The sequence below is a fragment of the Peromyscus maniculatus genome, chromosome 22 (assembly GCF_049852395.1).
Source record: "Peromyscus maniculatus bairdii isolate BWxNUB_F1_BW_parent chromosome 22, HU_Pman_BW_mat_3.1, whole genome shotgun sequence".
NCBI lineage: Eukaryota > Metazoa > Chordata > Mammalia > Rodentia > Cricetidae > Peromyscus > Peromyscus maniculatus.
This window is the reverse complement of record NC_134873.1, coordinates 42,376,114-42,396,610: the sequence shown is the minus strand read 5'-3', so window position 1 is coordinate 42,396,610 and position 20,497 is coordinate 42,376,114. Positions and strand designations below refer to the sequence as shown.

Sequence of the window (20,497 nt, the reverse complement as noted above, 5' to 3'; positions counted from 1 at the left end):
GGTATCTTCTTCAATTCTTTCTCTACTGTACTTAAAAAAAAAAAACCTTAAATTTTGTTGTTTTTCTCTCTAATATTATATTCCCTTTTATTAATATCTTCTCTTTAAAGTTTCTTACTGCTTTGCATTTAATTTGCTCTCTTTTATTATCCCTCGAGTCTGATATTTTAATAATTGATTCCCAGTTTTCCTTCCTAACAAAGATACTCATTGTATCTTGCAGAATGTCCTTTATGTCAGCCTTAGCAAGTTTTGTTGACACTTTTCCCACACCACGGAATTCAAAATACCTCCTCATTTCTTTTGTGGTCTCTGTGTTGATCCCAGGGTTATTCAGAAGTATTATGGCTTAGTTTTCCAGCATTTGGAGAATTTTCTAGTTATTACTTTAGTCTTGATTTCTAGCTTGATTTCACAACATCAGTATGTGGTGTATATTTTCATTTTAAATTTCTTGATCCTGGTTGTTGAGGCTTGAACTCAGCCTTCAAAAACTGCTGAAGTCAGGCTGGGGGGTGGTGCCTGTTGGTAGAACAATTGCTTAGCATGCACAGACCTAGTTTTTAATCTCTAGTCCACCCTCCCCCATCAATTTCAATCCTAACCTGTAACCTCTGTTACTGTGACCTTTTTTAAAATAGAGTTTCTGCAGATGATAGGGTAAAGTGAAGTCACTGAGTGCATCACAATCTTTTCCAACTGTGTCTTCGTGAAGGGGAATTTGGGGTATAGGTATGATGAAGTTTCTCTCCCTGATTTTGGATATGTTTCTTTTCCTTTTGAATTCTGTCAATTTTTATTTCATCGATTTTAAGTGATGTGGTTGGCACATACATATTTAAGATTTCCGTATCTTCCTGGAAAGGCATCCCCCTTATCACGCTGAGCTGTTTCTCTTTATTCCACCAACGCTTTCTACCTTCTGGTGTGTGGTGTCTGATGTTAGTACAGCAAACTAGCATTCAGAGTGGATGATTAAATGGTGCATCTTTCCCCATCTGTCCACTTCTATCTTTCTATGACCCTGTAGTTTAGTAGAAGACAGTCAAAAAAAAATCCAATTTACCTTCCTTCCTTCGTTCGTCTTCAGTTGAAGACATGCAAGGGTTTACAGTTCCACTCTCTCTCTTGTTTTTGACCTGTGAATGCTCCCTGTTTTGTTTTCTTCCACTACTATTTTTCCCCCTTATTTTGGGTTAAAAATTTGAAAAAATATAATTTTTACCTTCAAGCAATTGTTTGTTAATTATATGCTCTTGCATTATTTTTGGATAATAATTACTATAGAGCTTATGCATATATATGTGTATATATATATATTAGGGTTCTCTAAAGAGAAGAGTAAAAGGTTTTTGCACCCCAATAAGTCTCTCAGCTGATGCACCAATCCAAATCAGACCAAATCAGACCGAATTAGAAAAGGCCCAGTTTAATGGGTAAAGTGCTCCCAGATGATTCCTGGACCCCCAGAGAGGAGACAGAGATGAGAGACTGGAAAACCTTGTGTCTGTTTTCTGGGATGCAGCTTTTAAATACCCTGTGGGAGTGGTCTTGAGCCTCTCTGGGGGAGGAGCTGTGTTTGGCAGGCTTTGAAGGGGTGGGTTTGGGGAAAGAGATGGGGGAGGGGAGTTGATGAGGTGGATCTTCCACCAGAACATTCCAGACTCTTTGGGTATATGGATGCCAGGTTGCCAGGGGTTGAGGTGGAGCTCCCACCCAAACAAACAGGAGAGAAGAAGAGGGGTGGGAGGAGGAGGGGGGAGGAGGAGGAAGAGGGAGGAGGAGGAGAGAGAGGAGGAGAAGGGGGGGGTAGAAGGAGGAGGAGGTCTAGAGAGGTGAGTATTTTAAGAAGTCCCTGTTTGTGATTGTAGAGGTGGACACTAAGGTCTGTGGGCTGTTCTGGCAGGCTAGAAAACAAGGAAGATTCACAGCTCCAATCCACAGTCAGTCTGGCAGAGTTCCTTCTTCCCCGGGGGAGGTCTGTCTTTGTTTTGTGAGATCATTTGACTGACTGGATGAAGCTCACATTATGAAGGGTAATTGGCTTTCCTCAAAGTTCACCAATCACTTACCCACACACCTACGCAGAAGCATCCAGATTAATGTTTGACTGGGCACTGTGGATCAGTCAAGCTAGTACATAAAATTAACCATTTTAGTATGCAACATTGACTTGTAAATGATTACTTTCGTTATCTCCTTGGCCAAGCTAGAAAGTTGGAATTCTGGATTCTACTTACCCCTTCTTGCATGTGTCTTGTTTTTTTGAACCATATTCCACTCTGTATTTTAAGCCTCAACAAACTTAAAATTTAGCGAATGAGTCAGCAAGGTCAGTAAGCAACTCTCTCTTTCCACCTAAGGTATGCTGGCTCAACCTTGGGCCTCTGAGTTAGACCCTTGCTCTGCCTCGGAGTCTGTCTCATACAAAGATACTCCAGTTGGGTATTTCCATGGGCCACATATGAACAAATGTGAGTTTCTCAAAGAATAATGTACAAGAGATGCAGGGAGAGCTGAAACCACATAATCAGCAGGAGAATTCAATCAAATGAGACAGATGTGGGCAGAAGTATGTGAGACACGTAATAGCTAAAGACCAGGACCCAACAGGCAGATCCTGTGGCTGCTTTGGACCTTTTACCCCCTCTGCCTTACAAATCCACATGTTTTTCAAACCAATAGTCATTGGAGAGCCCAGGAGTGTGAAAAATTGTATGCCCATAGCCTGTACACATGTTCTAGGACAGTTGAAGCTAACAGCTGCTGTGGACAAAGGTTGACCCTTAATAGTTGCCTCTACATGAGACTCCCCCCACATTCCTTTCAGCTACAGGGGAAGACAGCTGTGTCAAGGAATATGTACTATGACTCATGGCCTAAACTCAAGATTGTAAAACTTCCTCTAACTCCCCCCCCCCAGGCCTAACCTCAAGACGGTAAAGATCCCTTTGGCCCACCACCTGGCGTGTGGTTTTTAACTATAAAATGAGCTTGAAACCACCTCTCAGTGTCACAGTGTCAGAAGCACGGATTCTGTCTGTGGCCCTAGCTAGCTGCAGTGTTGTTTAGAATAAAGTTCGCTTCTGGTTAATAGACTCCGGTGGTCTGGTTCTCATTATTGTGCAATCCCAGGACCCAACATTTTGGGGGCTCACCAGGGATTGTACATTTCTGGGAGGACACCCCAGTCTCTGGCAACTTTATTCCATTGGTTCTGGCTGATCTCTGTGAGATCAAGGCCACACTGGAAACAGAGTCAGGCAGTGGCGGCATACGCCTTTAATCTTAGTACCGGGAAGCACGCTCGCCTTTAATCCCAGGAAGTGGTGGCAGGGCTGAGAAAGGTATTTAAGGTGTGAGGAGACAGGAACTAAGAAGCAGTTCAGCTGAGATCCTTCTGGTTGAGGACTCAGAGGCTTTCAGTCTGAGGAGTTGGTGAGGTGAGGTTGGCTGTGGTTTGTTCTATTTCTCTGATCTTTCAGCTTTCACCCCAATATCTGGCTCTGGTGTTTTTTTATTATTATTATAACACCATTTAAGATTTGAACAACACCTCCTCTTCCCTATAACCCCTGACCCTGTAGATAAGTGGGGACCTCCTATCTGATGGGGAATAGTGTGGCTACTAACTACCCTACTGCCTCAACTTCCCCTAAATCTTCTGCTCCCTCCTGGAGTCCCTCTTCCATCCCCTTACCATCTTGCCAGGGGGTGAGAAGCCCACTCTATACTTGCTTGGGAAAACCATGAATTGTGGCCTCCATTGTTGTTCAAATCTTAGATAATCTTTTAATAAAAAACCCAGAGCCAGATATCAGGGTGAAAGTTGAAAGATGAGAGAAATAGAACAGCCAGCCACTAGTTCTTATCTCTTCAAAATTATCAGCCTCAAGAGAGTGAGTTCCTGTTTTCTCACACCTTGTATGCCTTTCTCTGCCCAGACATCACTTCCTTGGATTAACGGTGTATGTGCTTCCCAAGAAAAGGCATGAGTTCTCAAGTGCTGGGACTAAAGGTGTGTGTTACCACTGCCTGGTTCTGTTTCTCTCCTATACTGGATCAATCTCATGTAGACCAGCGTGGCCTTGAACTCACAGAGATCCAGATGGATCTCTGCCTCCTGAGCAATAGGATTAAAGGTGTGTGCCACCACTGCCTGACCTCTATGTCTAATCTAGTGGCTAGCTCTGTCCTCTGATCCTCAGGCAAATTTATTAGGGTGCACAACATATCACCACACTCCCTAGCTCTCCCCATCTACTCCATGGTGCCACCCGATGTGGAAGGCAACCCTCCCCTAGTCTATTTTCCCTTTGCCACCAGTGACATGTACAATTGGAAGCTCCAAACTCCCTCCTTTACTGAAAAGCCATAAGCACTAATAGCTCTACTTGATACTATTTTGTTCACCCATCATCCCACTTGGGATGATTGCTAACAGCTCCTCCGGGTCCTGTTTACTACTGAGGAGAGGGGCAGAATCTGGCAAGGATTGCTGCAAGCTAGTCCTGGGGTAAGATGGTCATCCCATGGGTGATGAGACAGCTTTTCCCACTTCCTGGCCTGATGAGGGATGGGACTGAAACACAGCCAAAGGTAGGGAGCTGCTAAAGCTCTATCATCAAAGTCTTATGGGGGGAGGTGTGTCTCTGAGTGACTGCTAGACAGCCCACAAATATGTCTAAGGTGAGTCAGGAAAAAGAATGAACCACCAAGTGAGTTCCTTGAACGCCTGATGGACTCCTATTGTACCCATACTCCATTGGAGCCTGAGGTACCAGAAAAGGTATCAGATGGCAGTCATTCTGGCTTTCCTTAACCTCATAGCCCCAAATATTAAAAGGAAACTTGAGCGGCTCAACAGATTCGAAGGTAAACATTTGTCTGAGTTAGTGGCTATAGCCACCCAAGTTTATAACAACAGAGAGGCACCCGAGGATAGGCAAGCTTGAGGGCTGACCAAGGTCTTATTGGCAGCAGACAGGAGCTAGGAATCCGCTGGACTTAGGGACCACTGTGGGGCGTTTGCCCACCACCCCCACAGCTTCCCAGAGTTTTCTTGAGTGCGAGCAGCAGGAAATATTAGATAGAAGGATTTATAGCGGAGAATATCTCGAGATAAACAGATAGAAAATAAAGGATAGCCTCGAGAGGGCCTGGAACCTATTCCAACGGGCCCGGACTGTCTCTGGTCCAGGGTTTTTATAGAGACGCCAAGGGGTGGAGCAAAAGACCTCCTCCCCCAGCACAGCCAAGTGCAGACCATCTCAGACACCTGCACTCAGGCCCGTGGTCCTGATCATCCTCTATTTGGACCTGCTGGGTAAAGCCACGAGGAACCCCAGAACGGGCTCCCACAGACCACCAACTGTCCCAAATAGCCAATGGGCAGGGAGATAATGAGAGCCCTGAGCATCCTTGTCTCAAAAAGAATCAATGTGCATACTGCAAGGAAATGGGCTATTGGAAGAGGGAATGTCCCCAGAGGAAGAAAGGACAAAAAAGGACCTAAAGGTGGCTAGAAGGTCCTTGAACTGACTGGCTTAGATGACGGAAGGGGATGCCTTAGGTAATCCTGTAAGAGGGGCAACCTGTTGACTTCTTAGTGGACACTGGAGCTCACCAATCCTTGTCAAAAACCCCACTAGGAGCCAGGCCATGGTGGCACACGCCTTTAATCCCAGCATTTAGGTGTCAGAGGCAGGTGGATCTCTGTGAGTTCAAGGCCAGCCTGGTCTACAGGATGAGATCCAGGATAGGCTCCAAAACTACACAGAGAAATCTTGTCTCAAAAAATCAAATCAAATCAAAACAAACAAAACAACAACAATAAAATAAAATAAAACAAAAACCCCACTAGGGCCTCTAGCAGACAGACATGGGTTCGAGGGGCCACAGGGACAGCCTTGCATCCTTGGATCACAAAACGAACTGTGGACTTGGGGAGGAAAAATTTTGCACATTCCTTCGTGGTTGTCCCTGAATGCCCCTACCCTGTCTTGGGAAGAGACTTATTAACCAAAATGAAGGAGCAAATTCATTTCACTGTGAAGGGGGTGACTGTTGCTCGAATCTTAAATGGTCTTATTAATAAAAAAAAAAAAACAAAAAACAAACAAACCCAGAGCCAGATATTGTGGTGAAAGGTGAAAGATCAAAGAAGCAGACCAAGCCACAGCCAACCTCACCTCAGCAGCTCCACAGCCAATCCTGTCTCTAGGACTCCTCCGATTGAAAACCTCTGAGTCCTCACCCGAAGTGATCTCAGCTGAACTGCCTTAGTTGCTGTTTCCTCACACCTTATATAACTTTCTCCACCCTGCTCCCCTTTCCTGGGATTAAAGGCATGTGTGCTTCCCAGTACTAGGATTATAGGTGTGTGCCACCACTGCCTGGCACTGTTTCCAGTGTGGCCTTGGACTCACTGAGATCCAGACAGATCTCTGCCTCTCAAGTGATAGGATTAAAGGTGTGTGCCACCACTATCTGGCCTCTATGTCTAATCTAGTGGCTGGCTCTGTCCTCTGATCCTCAGGCAAGCTTTATTAGGGTACACGATATATCACCACAGGTGGCAATCTCTGCAAGGCCCAAAGTCTATGCCTTGTGTCTGGAGATAGAAGATGAACACAAGCTTTTTCCACAGACACTTACTTCAAAAGTGTCTCCTTTAATGTTTGAACTTCACTGTTATATCCCTGGAGTACGGGCAGAGACCACTCCCCCTCCTACCCCCAAGGGCTAGTAATCAAGAAGCCCCCAATCATAGTTACCTCAAAGGCAAGTGCCCAATCGTCCCAGGTAAGCCAGTACCCCATGACTCTGGAAGCCAAATTGGACATCACTAAACACATAAATCAACTGGTTCCTGGAGTACAGAATTCTTGTGCCTTGCCAGTGTCCATGGAACACCCTGCTTCTGCCAGTCAAAAAGCCAGGGACCAATGATTACTGGCCAGTGCAGGACCTTAAGGAAGTTAACAAATGAGTAGAAGATATTCATGCAATTGCTCCCAACCCCTGTATCCTCCTGAGCTCCCTCTCCCCAGAGCTCCAAGTTTACTCAGTTCTAGACCTTAAAGATACTTTCTTGAGCCTAACCCTGGAGGTCAAGAGCCAGCCCATCTTTGCCTTCAAATGGCATGACTCAGTGCTGTGGGATGTATGTTAAATGTGTTGCTCTGATTGCTTAATAAATAAAACACCGATTGGCCAGTAGCCAGGCAGGAAGTATAGGCGGGACAAGCAGAGAGGAGAATTCTGGGAAGTGGAAGGCTGAGAGAGGGAGAGCTGCCAGCCGCCGCCATGAGAAGATGTTAAGATACCGGTGAGCCACGAGCCACGTGGCAAAGTATAGACTAATAGAAATGGGTTAATTTAAGATATAAGAACAGCTAGCAAGAAGCCCGCCACGGCCATACAGTTTATAAGTAATAGAAATCTCTCTGCGTTTACTTGGTTGGGTCTAAGTGGCTACGGTACTGGCGGGTGAGAGAGATTTGTCCTGACCGTGGCCCAGGCAGGACCAGAAAAAACTCTAGCTACAGCTCAGACTGGGGTTTCAGTGGACAGCTCACCTGGACTCACCTGCCCCAAGGATCCAAGAACTCCCCAACCATCTTTGATGAAGCCCTCCATCAAAACTTGAGGGACAGCTGGATCTCACATCCTAAGATCCTTCAATATGTAGATGATCTCTTCCTTGCTTCCAAGGACCAGGACTCTTGCTTTCAGGCAGCTAGAGGCTTACCACAGATCAGCTGGATATAAGGTGTCAGCTAAAAAGGCCCATATCTCTGTCTCAGAAGTCATGCACCTGAGATACATTCTAAAAGAAGGTAAGAGATGGCTATCGCCTGCCCCAAAACAGACTGTCCTTTATATCTCAGCCCCTAAGGCCTGGAGACAGTTCCAAGAATTTCTAGGCTCAGCCAGATTCTGCTGACTCTGGATACCAAGATTCACTGAGATGGCCAAATCCTTCTATGAGGCCACATGGGGGACTGAGGAGTCCTTTCTTAGACTGGGACTCAAGAAGGGGCCTGTTGTAGCTGAAGTTTTCCTGTGTCCCGGCCTGCTGGCAGTCGGGACAAATCTCTCCCACTCGTGTCCCCCAAGTAAACACACAGAGACTTATATTACTTATAAACTGTATGGCCATGGCAGGCTTCTTGCTATCTGTTCTTATATCTTAAATTAACCCATTTCTATAAATCTATACCTTACCGGTATCTTACATCATGATTCTCTTTGTGGCAACTGGCAGGGTCTCCCTGCCTTAGCCTTCCACCTCCCAGAATTCTACTCCTCCTTGTCCCACCTACACTACACTTCCTGCCTGGCTACTGGCCAATCAGCATTTATTTATCAATCAATCATAGCAGTACATTCACAGCATAGAGAATATCCCACAGCAGCCTTTAAAGTTATAAAGGAAGCCCTGCTAAAGGTTTCCACTTTAGCTCTTCTAGACACAAACAAACCCATTCATTCATAGTGCCTTGGACTCTGGAAGCAGCGGGTGGCCTATTTATCCAAGTGACTGGATCCTGTGACCTCTGGATGGCCTAGCTGCCTTTGTATCATTGCAGCTACAGCCCTCTGGTTAAGGATGCTGACAAGTTAACTCTGGGGCAACCACTAATCATAACTACTCTCCACTCCATAGAGGGAGTTCTCAAAGATCTCCCTAATCAGTGGGTGACCAATGTCTGGTTGACATATTACCAGGCCTTGCTCTTCAACCCCCTGGTGTTAAGTTCCTCCCAAGCACTTCTCTCAATCCAACGACTTTGCTGCCCAACCCAGACTCAGACACCATCCATGACTACACAGAGATACTGCGGCAAGTACCTGGAATCTGACCGGACTTGACTGACATCCCCTGGCCAGATCCATACCTCCCATACTTCACAGGTGGCAGCAGCTTCATTTGGGAAGGAACCAGGGGGCAACAATAGTGACACCCTCAGAGACTATGTGGGCTACAGCCTTGCCCTCTGGCATCTCAGCACAAAAGGCTGAACTGATTGCCCTAACCAAGGCCCTACAATTAGGAAGGGACAAAACTATCAGTGTTTATATGGACAGCCATTGTGCTTCTGCAATGGCACATATTCATGGGGCCATACAGGGAAAGAGGCTTGGTAACTGCTGAAGGAAAGATGGTTAAAAATAAACAAGAGATCCTAGACTTATTGTCTGTCCTCTAGCTCCCCCAAAAAACTGGTCATCATCCATTGCCAAGGACATGAGAAAAGAAAGTCTAATGAAGCCTGGGACAATAGAAGAGCAGATCAAGCAGCCAAGGAGGCTACCCTGGCCACCATGAATTTACTGATAACAATACCAAACCCTGTGTTGCCTGAGATGCTGGATTATTCTGCCCAAGATGATAAAGACGTTGCCTCTTTACCAAACACCTGGGTTAAAAACAGATGGAGATGGATACACTTTAGATGAAAGACTCATCCTGCCAACTGAACTGGCCAAGTCCTTGATCTACCAAATCCACACAGGAATGCATTTAGGCCAAAGAAAATTAAAAGAACTCCTGGGACACTCAAAATTCAAAATTTTCAACATGAATCACTTGGTGGAGGACTGTGTGACTCAATGCCTCCCTTGCCAGGCCACTAACCCATAAAAAAAAGAGTCCTCTCAAAACAAGTGGGAAAGAGGAACTTCCCCTGGAATCTACTGGCAGGTAGACTTCATTGAGGTGAGACCTGGCAAATATGGGAATAAATACCTTCTGGTCTTTGTAGACACTTTTTGAGATTGGATAGAAGCCTTCACCATTAAAAAAGAGATGACATCTTACAGTAGTCAAGATCATCAATGAACTCATCCCAAGGTATGGACTTCCTTCTGTAACAGGGTCAGATAATGGACCATCTTTCATCTCCAAGGTAACACAAGACTTAGTAGAATATCGGGGACTAATTGGAAATTTTACTTTGCATACCACTTCCAGAGTTCAGGATAGCTATAAAGGATGAATCAGACCCTAAAAGATACTTTAACTAAACTAACCCTAGAAACTGGCAATGACTGGACAGCCCTTCTACCCTTTGCCCTGTTCTGTGTATGGAATATTCCCTACTACTGTGTGTTAACGCCCTATGAAATCATGTTTGACAGACCCTCTCCATTGATTCCCAGGCTCCCTTCAGAAGTCATGGCTAAGATGCCTGGATATTAGTTTCTTAAATCCATCCAGGCTCTCCAGACAGTCCAGGACAATGTTTTCCCTTTCCTGAGACATATTTATGAGTTACCACCTTCAAGCCACACAGCCACAAACTGGGTGACCTTGTTTGGGTTTGTAGACATCATAAAGAGGCCCTTGAACCATGCTGGAAGGGACAACACATGGTGACCCTGACTACTCCAACTCCTATTAAGGTTGACAGAATCAAGACATAGATTTGCCACTCACATTTCAAACCCACTCCTGATGGAAGATCAGACAACCCAGACATCAGATAGAAGGCCTTCTTGCATTCTGAGGACTAAAGACTAAAAACTCTCAATCTATCGTGACTTTTCTGATTTACTTAGGTCTAGTTCCTGGGATCTCTAGGAACCTCCAAATCCCCTCTTCTGTTGCTTTTATTTGGAGACTCACAGACTTCTGGACAGGGCAGCTAATATCTAAAGTATTCCAAACAGATTTTGAGTCATCCTCAATCTTTACCTTGTGCCATCTGATGCCAGACCTAATATTCAATTGGGTACCTGGGAGCCCTACTCATTGGGGAACCCTCCAACTTGGTTCTTAGCCTGGAAAAGGATGTGAATCTCTAGCCCTTACTAAATGTCTTTCAGGAGAATTTCAAGGGAAACACTACTATTTGCCTGGCTGTCTCTATCCCAGCCTGCTCCAGTCACAATGAATTCTGGTACCCATCCTGGGCATGTGAAACTTGGGCCCCTTCTTGGAATGTTGACAAGGACCCCTTTATAACAATGTCAGCCTCTGTTAACAGTTCCTTCACAAAACCCATATTCTGTAACCCTATTAAAATCCAAGTGAAGAGATAGGATGCTGCGCACCCACAAGCTTATAGCTCTTGGGGCTCAGGAAGATCTTAGGGATTTAGGTTATGTGAGTCCAGTAATGATCATGGAATGGCATTTATCATACAGTGATCATAGTTTAGGACTCCCATCCTGCCCATAGGATCTTTACATGACCTCCTTCAGTCTCTCCCTAGGTATGAACACTCACATGTGCACAGTTTCTGTTCCCCCACCATACCCCACATATAGTCATCAAAAAAAAAAATCTTGAAAAGTTTTACTTTTTAATTTTCTTTCTAATCTACAAATATCACTTTTTGGAATAAATAAAAGTTCTTAAGGAAATAAGAAATGGAGGCTGGAGAGATGGCTCAGAGGTTAAGAGCACTGGCTGCTCTTTCCAGAGGTCCTGAGTTGAATTCCCAGCAACCACACGGTGGCTCACAACCATCTGTAATGTGATCTGGTGCCCTCTTCTGGCCTGCAGGCAACATGCAGGCAGAACACTGTATACATAATAAGTAAATCAATCTTAAAAAAAAAAAAGAAAATAAGAAATGATATATGCCATAGGCAACATGTTATAGCATTACTTTTAAATGCACAGCATTGGAAATGATGCAAATGTTTATAAAGAGAGGCCAATTAAACTATAGACTACCCATATTATAGAGTATGATGTAGCCATGAAAAAGACAAAGACTATTTCTAATTACTGATAGAAACAGATATTTTTGAGTGCATCATTTCAAAAAGTACATATATATAGTATGCTTTCTCTTATATAAAAATGGAGAGGGAGACTGGGAAGAAAGCTCAGTGGGTCAGAGTACTTGCTGTGTGAACATGAGGACCTGAGTTCAAATCCCGAGCATCCATAAAAAAAGCAGGGTATGGTTATTCCTGCCTGTAACCCAAGCATTATGGGGTATAAAGAGGAGGATCCCAGGCTCCATGGCAGGTCAGCCTAGCTGAACCAATGAGCTTCCAATCCAGTGAGAAACTCTGCACACCACCACCACCACCACCACCACCACCACCACCACCACCACCACCACACACACACACACACACACAATGGAGAGGAAAAATAGACACACCTTTATATATATTTACATAAATATGTTGAATGAATAGGTCATAAATGAGTGGAAATGGTACCTGTGGGTGTACACAAAAGGCAAGGTGAACCTAAGACTTCTCTGACTCTACTTTTTACCTGTTATTTTATGTTTGAAACCATGCAAATGCTTCAAACCTTCAAATAATTAAAGAAAAAAAACAAGAACAAGTCTTAAATTTGGAGACAATGAACTCATTTTTGTACCTAATCTGTAGCAACTGAACTGAGAACAAGTTTACTTTAAGTGACTTTAGGACCGGGTCCTGCGCACTGTGCCACAGGGAAAACTCCAGGGTTATTCAGAGGGCTTACTCGGGGCAGTACTCTGGGCAGTACTCTGGGCATTGCTGTTTTAAAACTAGAGAAAAAAGTTACAAATAAATATGTTGCTATTAGTGGTGCACACCTTTAATCCCAGCACTCAGGAAGGAGGCAGAGGCAGGCGGATCTCTGTGAGTTGGAGGCCAGCCTGGTCTACAGAGTGAGTTCCAGGACAGCCAGGGCTACACAGTGAAACCCTGTCTTGAAAAAAAAGTTACTGCTATCATAAATCTACATTTACCCACTGAGCAAGAAGAGACAAGACATAAAATTAAAGAGACTAGGTAACAATTTTTTAATGTTTTAATTGGAGCCACCCATACAATCTCACCCTCTCTGCAAATATGTTTCCTAGTTGCATCCATTGAGAGTCATAAAAGAATGTCAACCCATGAGCAGGGAACCCAAGGAGCCAGATTTGGACTTATAAACTTTATTCCATAGGAAAAGGGGCATAAGGTAAGCCCAGAAGTTGTTTTGTAACATGTAAAGATAAATGGAGTCCCGGCAAAGGACGCAGGATGCCAGCCTGAAGGGGCTACTGCTGGGCAATAGTGGGACCACTGAGGGTCAGCATGGTAAGTGATGGTGACTGCCGTACATTGGTCACCCACTGAGAACATGTTCCAAAGCAAATCTTGCTCGTGACCATTGCAGTGACTGCTACAGTGGCATCTTCCTCTGGGTCTAAATGGAAGCCACCAAGCTCACAGGTGTTTTTCATGGTCTCCATTAAGAGAAAAATTGAGCTGCTACAACAGAAAGAAATGGAACTTGAGTCTTTCAATAGAGCTATGTAGTAGGACAGTCCCATATGGAAACTGGCTCAGGCCAGTTGCTAAGGCATGCATATAGTGTACTCGTTATGCGCCAACCTGGAGTCTGCCTGAGGATCTAGCAACAGAACTGAACCTGGGGCAGAATAGTATTTTATGATGGTGGGATCCCATGATTACCACTGCACACTGGTTCTCCCACCAGTGGGATCACGAGACAGCAATCAGTGCAGACCCATCCAGTATCACCCAGGAAGCATCTTGCCCCAAATGTTTATCCAGAATCTCATTATGTCTCCAGGCTTAACTTCAGTCCACAGTAAATAAAGAGGATACCAGGAAAAAAAAATCAAACCAAGAGGAAACAGAGAAATCTGAATCAGTCTGTTATTGGAAACAATTGGTTTATCTTCTTCAGGCATGAGACAAAAGGGACTTTGTGCCAGGTGGTGGTGGCCCACGCCTTTAATTCCAGCACTCAGGAGGCAGAGCCAGGCAGATCTCTGTGAGTTCGAGGCCAGCCTGGTCTACAGGAAAGGTACCAAAGCTACACAGAGAAACCCTGTCTCGAAACAAACAAACAAACAAATAAACAAACAAACAAAGCAGGGGTGGGGGGGACTTTGGGTGCATTCATCAAATGTAACTTGGGGTGTCTGGTTGGATGCTGCCTTGAGTGAACCAATCATGAAGCACAGTTGGGAAGGAATAACTGCTGGATCTGTGTATCGACCAAGTGGTTGATGGCACTAAGAAATTAGGGAAAATTTCATCAGCAATAAATGAAGAGCACACAATGGGTTATCAGAAGCAGGCTCTTGTCTTTCAGAAATGCCCAATAAAATTAACAGGTGTGAGATCACAGTGCTTTTCATTTACTCGAAAATACTTGAGAACATGAAAACCAAAAGAAGGTAATGACAGCAAAATACTAACAGTTTCAGAATCTAAACAACAGACACCTGGGTACACCATCTCTCTGCCTCTCCTACGGGTATGAAATTTCAAAGGTGGTTCCTTAAAAAAGTAGGTTTTGTTGATAAAGATTGATGGCTCAGATGTGTAGCATATCCAGAATGGTCTAAGTTTCCCCAATTAGGGGAAAGGGCACTGGTATAGGTCTTATTTAGTGACCATTCCTTGGGGACTCTGTATCTCTACCAACAGGCTGGAAACTGGTAACCAGGGCAACTGGCCTGGACACAAGACAGAGCATTACCGTGTGTCCAAGGACTTCTCCTTCTGCTCCCTTTGATCTGGGGCTTTGAGTTCTCATGGGGGTCAGACCATCCTGGGCAGAGTTGCAGGGGAGCATCTATTTATTCAAAGGGTCTGTAATGGCTCTGGTCTCTCCTGTGCCCTACCGAGGAGTGCTGTCCGTTACCTTTGTCCTTGAATGTTGTCCAGCCTCAAATACCCATGTCTCTGGAGTGCTAGAAACCCTGGGCTATGAAGAAAACATTTATGGCTCCTCTTCTGGAGCTTCACTGACATTTTTCCATGAAACTCTGTATTGGTGGGAAGCAGAGACTTTGGTATTTAAATTCTAGTTGATACTCTAGTTTCCTTTTTACCTTTATTTATTTGTATTCTCTCTCTCTTTCCCTCTCCCTCTCCCTCTCCCTCTCCCTCTCCCTCTCCCTTTCCCTCTCCCCCTCTCCCTGCCTGCCCTCCTTTGAGACAAGGTTTCTCATTGGCCTGGGATTTTCTGAGCAAGCTCAACTGGTTGGCCAGAGAGTCGCAGGCACCTACCTGCCTGTCTCTGCCTTCCCAGAGCCAGGATTACAATTGTAACACCACTACACTTGGCTTTTCTTCTTCTTTTTTTAAAACATGCATTCTGGGAATCAAATGCGAACTCAGACCCCCATGTTTGCAAAGCAAGCCTTTCACCAACCAAGTGATCTTTCTAAGCCCGCCATATGCCCTTAAAAAAAAACAACAACCATATTTATTATTATTGTGTGGGTAGAGAGAGGACACATGTGTGGGGTCAGTTGCCTCTTTTCACCTTTATGTGGGGCTTAAGAACCAGAACGTAGGCTGCCCAGCTCCACCCACTGAACCACCTTGCCAGACCCACTCTATCTCTTTAGATGTAGATACCATCTATTTCATCAAACTTTGTCAATCCAATGCTTGGTAATTTACTTCAAAGTCCTCACATGTAGCTGCTAACCAGGCACCAAGCAAATGGGGAAGGCTGTAGGCTAACATGTCACAGACGTGGGGTTTGGTGAGGCACAGGTTTTTCTAGTTTGACAAAGTGGAAGCTCAGGTCTTCCATGGAGGCCAGGAAGGAGAGAGGTTTAGCTAGTTGCTACTCGGCCTCTCTGAGCTAGCAGGTTTTCACCCCAGCCTTTGCATCTCGAGTCTTATTCATAATTAGAATGATAAGAGATTTAGTTCAAGCTACCTTTAGCGGCAGCGACAGGGCCAGTGCCTGTGCCTGTGGGAGCAGAATTCTTGCCAGGCTGAGGCCTTGAGAAGCAGGCCAGTAACTGAGGAGTCACAATTGCTGGCTGAGATAGCAGTCGATTACGCCACAGCCACTGCGCCAAAGTTAACAACAGCTTTCTCCAGCTCTCTATCTCTGAAGGGCCATTCTGAGTAAGACTCACATCACTCTTTGCCTTGGCAGGGCTGTCTTTGTTCTGCATGAGTAAAACTGTCCATGAAATATACACCGAGTGACGTGTGCGTCTGGAGCCGTGTCTCTAACACAGCGGGCTTCTAGTACTGTTCGTCTCACCTCCAGGGCAAGCTGGGGGCATGGGGACAAGGAGGGACAGACACGGCACCAAGCCACAATGCTCCCCGATATCACTTCACCAAGTTGGTGACCCTAGACCTCAGAGGTACACGCAGGGGTGTTTTTACTTTCAAACACATTCCTTGAGGCTGGACATAAGTCAGGATTTCTCACGGTCCATTTGTCATCAGAAAAACAGCATCAAAGCCAAACCGAGGTGACAGCAAGTCAACAAAGCTCCAGGGGAGGAGACATATTCCATAATAGTTCCACAGAACCCGCCAGTGACTGCATCATGCACAGCCTTTGGACTCTCCAGGGTTGTTTTGAAAGCTCCTTGGCCTGGCTGCTCTTCTAGAAGGGACAGTGAAATGCTACCAGCTAGCCAATCACCTCCTCTGTGGCTCTCCAGGCATCCTCTAACGTATCCCCACCACCAGTATATTGGAGAGTTTGAGAAATCCTGAGAGCATGACCCACTAGGAGACAACTTCTGCTTTGTGTTTGGAATGTACTTCTCTCTGGACCCGGGCCAGGGCTGGCCTCTGGGAAGGGGAGAGCAGTGTGGATTGTTTTCCAGAAAAGAACTACTTGATGTCTTCCCTTCTTGGGTTGCTCCTCCAGGTCATGTTCACTCTGGCCCTACACATTCAGATTAACATGGAAGGTCCTTTACTCTGAAGAAACCATGGAGACCCCTCCTGATGATTAAGCTAGCTCAGCTTCCTGGGTGATGCTGTGTCTCTGCGTACAGAGCCCTGCACTGGCAATTGGTTCTGAAGCAGAGGTTCCAGATGCCCACTCCTGAGGCCATGTCGGTCTTTGTTGGCACCAGGCTGCCAATTGTTCTTTCTAGAATGAGAAAGACTCTTCCTTATTATCTGTCTTTTTATTCTTCTCCTACTTAAAAAAAGTTAAAATAGCATTTATTCCATGAAGACATTACAATGATGAACAATTTTTTTTGTATCCAAATAGCAAAGCAAAAATTGGTAGCTTTTAGATCCTTATTATTTAAAAAAAAAATTAAACTTAGTTGTGAAATTAAAAAAAAAAATCTGTGAACCACTGTTTTTGGTTTTCTACAGGACAATTAATCCCCGAGGCCCTGGGTTAGGTGTTTTTATTTTTATTTATTTATTTATTTTAGAAGAGAGGAAGGGCAAAGTTTATTGGTCATTGGCACTGATTGCTCCGAAACACTCTATGCTCCTCATCTCTACATGGCCTGTTCTTTTCTGAACCCTCATCTGGCCGTAGTCTTAACCTGGTTTCCTCATTGTGTGTCCTGCTTTCTTGAAGAACACAGTGAACTTGGCCCGGGAGAACTGGGGTCTGTGTCCACCCCCGTGGCTCACATACTTTGATGTTTACCCTTCCGCTGGACTAATGGCCTGTTCATTCTTCAGGACACAGAAGGGGCTGTCTCTTGTTTTTCCTAATGATGCTTTTGGCTATGTAGTTAGAAAAGATTACATTTAAAAACATGAATGTCTCATGGAGTAGATTCTAATTTGGTATCACGATTTGAAAGGTCTGTGTAACCCTCAAAAATCTTCCAGAAATATCTGCTACCATGTCTTAAGCCCTTAGTGATTTTCTAATGTTCCTCCAGAAAAATAAAACCAAACCAAACCAAACCAAACCAAAACAAAACAAAACAAGTGACACCAGTTTAATGTTTTGTTTTTACTGGAAAACTGGCATAGGTAAATAGAACTGTGTAGCCCACAGTCATGAAAGAATTTATTTGACAATCTTCTTATTTCATATAACATATCCTAGGGCCCTGGAGGAATGGGACTGGGCAGGTAGGTTTTGATGCAGTCGCAAGACAGTGTCAATATTCCTTCGGGCTGTCTCTTTTAAACTACTTAGGTTTCCATTCTGAGTAGAGTAGGCTGCTGGCAAGGTTTGATATGTTTGCGAGTGTTGTTGTCTGTCAAGGACAGGAGGGTCAACAGGGTTTAAATAAGACAACAAGGGCTAAAGGAAGATATTGTGTGCAAGCCATAAAGCTGTCCTGCTTCAGCGTTCTGTCCAGGGCTCACTGTGAGGATAGGCAATGGCTCTGCTGCTAACATCTGTGGAACTGGGTAAGAATCAGGCTGAAGTCCTGATTCATAGGTCTAGATATTAAAAGTTATAAATCAAGGAGTTGGGGATTTAGCTCAGTTGTAGAGCACTTGCCTGAAAAAAAAAGTTATAAATCAAGCCAGTGAAATATTATATAAAATATGTTCTATGTTCTCAATGTGATAAATATTTACCAGTCTTCATCATTTGTGAATTCTATGCTGTTACGTCTACCTACTTGTCTTTTTATTTTTTAAATGCTACTTCTTTCTTTCTTTCTTTCTTTCTTTCTTTCTTTCTTTCTTTCTTTCTTTCTTTCTTTCTTTCTTTCTTTCTTTCTTTCTTTCTTTCTTTCTTTCTTTCTTCATTTATTTATTTATTATTTATACAGTGTTCTGTCTGCATGTATGCCTGCAGGCCAGAAGAGGGCACCAGATCTCATTACAGATGGTTGTGAGCCACCATGTGGTTGCTGGGAATTGAACTCAGAACCTTTGGAAGATCAGCAAGTGTTCTTAACCTCTGAGCCATCTCTCCAGCCCCTGCCTACTTGTTTAACTTTACTGATAACTTTGAAACAAGTATGTACAGCACACAACACATGGTAAGTCATAACCACAGACAGAGTGGTAGGCAGTTGAGTTGCCTAAGTGCACACTTACATCCTAGGGCAAGTCTCTGACTTCTTGTTTCAGATCTCTTACAGTTGTAGACATGTCCTTCATGTGGTCCTTTAAAAATATTCACTTATTTAATACATATGTAGGTGTGTCTGGGTATATGTATGGGTACCATATGTGCACATGAACTAGTGGAAGTCAGAACATGATATCAGATCCCCTGGAACTGGAGTTACAGACAATTGTGAGTCTCTGTATGGGTGGGTGCTGGGAATTGAACCCAGGTCCCCTGCAAGAGCAATTACCTGCTCTGAACCATGGAGCCATCTGTGATGGCTATTCTTGGTTGTCAGCTTGACTATGTCTGGAATGAACTATAATCCAGAAATGGAGGGCACACTTATGATCTGGATCTTGAGGTTGGATGACACATGCCTTTAATCTAGACCTTGAGGTGGGAAGGCACACCTTTAATTGGGGCCACACCTTCTGCTGGACATGGGACATGGGACAACAAGGACAATGGGAAAAGGAAGGATTCGTTCTTCACCTGCTTGCTTCACCTTGTCAGCACATCCTTTCCTTGACTGCATGGAGACTACTTCTTCAGGACTCCAGTATATACAGAAAACCATCTGAGACACCCAGCCTTGTGGGACTGAGCAACTACTGGATTCTTGGACTTTCCATTCATAACTAGCCATTGTTGGACTGCAGCCTGTAAGTTATTCCAATAAATTCATACATATATATGTATATATGTATATATATGTGTTCATTCTATAAGTTCTGTGACTCTAGAGAATCTTGACTAATACACCATCTCTCTAGCACTTCGTATGGTCTTTTGATGTTATGCTCTCCATATCTTTTTTTGTTGGTTTATATCATTGTTGAAAATAGCCCTGAAGCCTAGGACTGAAGAGCTGTTAGTGTTCCGTGGTACAGGAAGGCTTTGTGCCTTATGAAGAAATTACTCAGGCATAGGTTATATTGCTATTGGCTCTGAGTTCACTGTTTGATGGGTTAATAAACAAAGGTGTCTTGAAGCAGAACACATCAAATGAGACCGTATATTGATTGGTTGCCAACACCAGAAGTCCAGACTAAGTGTTGGCTAGTTCATAAACATGTGGATAATCAAAGACTTGTTCATAAACATGTGGATAATCAAAGACTTGGAGAAATCTAAGCCTGTGTTTCTCTTTAGGCCAGGAGTCCAGGTTCGCTAACTCTGTGTTAACGGTGGTCACACAGAACACACGTGTTACAAGAACTGGCCTAACCTTCAAGGTGACAGAACTGAAAAATGTATATCGAACCATAGTTTATATCTGATCGGCACGTATCAAAATATCAGTGCTCACCAAATATTAGTTATCAATGCTACTTAGTCAGTTCATGCGTGCCTACATCAAAGTTTATGATAGTTGGATAAATAATAAGGGCACATGCAATTCATTACTTATTATACATTTGTTTCCGTTTCAGCAAAACCACTAATTATATTCTTATAGTCAATATTTTTACCTGATTGTATACTTGCCCACCCTAGTTGTGTTCTATAAGAAGTGACGATAAAAATATTTAAAGCTGTAATCACCCAGAAGTAATATGTTTTTAAAGCCAGAATCCCACTGCCTGGTGGGTGATACTCTCCTATGAGTTGTTGGCCAGAGGCTCACAAAACAATACAGGATATTGTCACTGCCCTGGTTGTGCACCAGAACTAGACAGTTAAACTAGACCCTACTACTGAAGGCACCACACACTTTTCTATTTCTCAGGACACGAAGAAATC

At 44.1% G+C, this 20,497-nt stretch overlaps 1 long non-coding RNA gene across 1 annotated transcript in view; it reads right to left on the bottom strand.

Moving 5' to 3' along the window:
• LOC143270084 (uncharacterized) overlaps positions 1 to 8,480 on the bottom strand; it is a 12,630-nt gene extending 4,150 nt beyond the window's left edge. Inside the window, exons 1-2 of the long non-coding RNA XR_013047005.1 lie at positions 7,591 to 8,480; positions 6,777 to 6,970 (exon numbers count right to left, since the gene is read on the bottom strand). This is a non-coding gene — a long non-coding RNA (uncharacterized LOC143270084). The remainder of the gene's footprint in view (positions 1 to 6,776; positions 6,971 to 7,590) is intronic.
• Between the last annotated feature and the right edge of the window lie 12,017 nt (positions 8,481 to 20,497).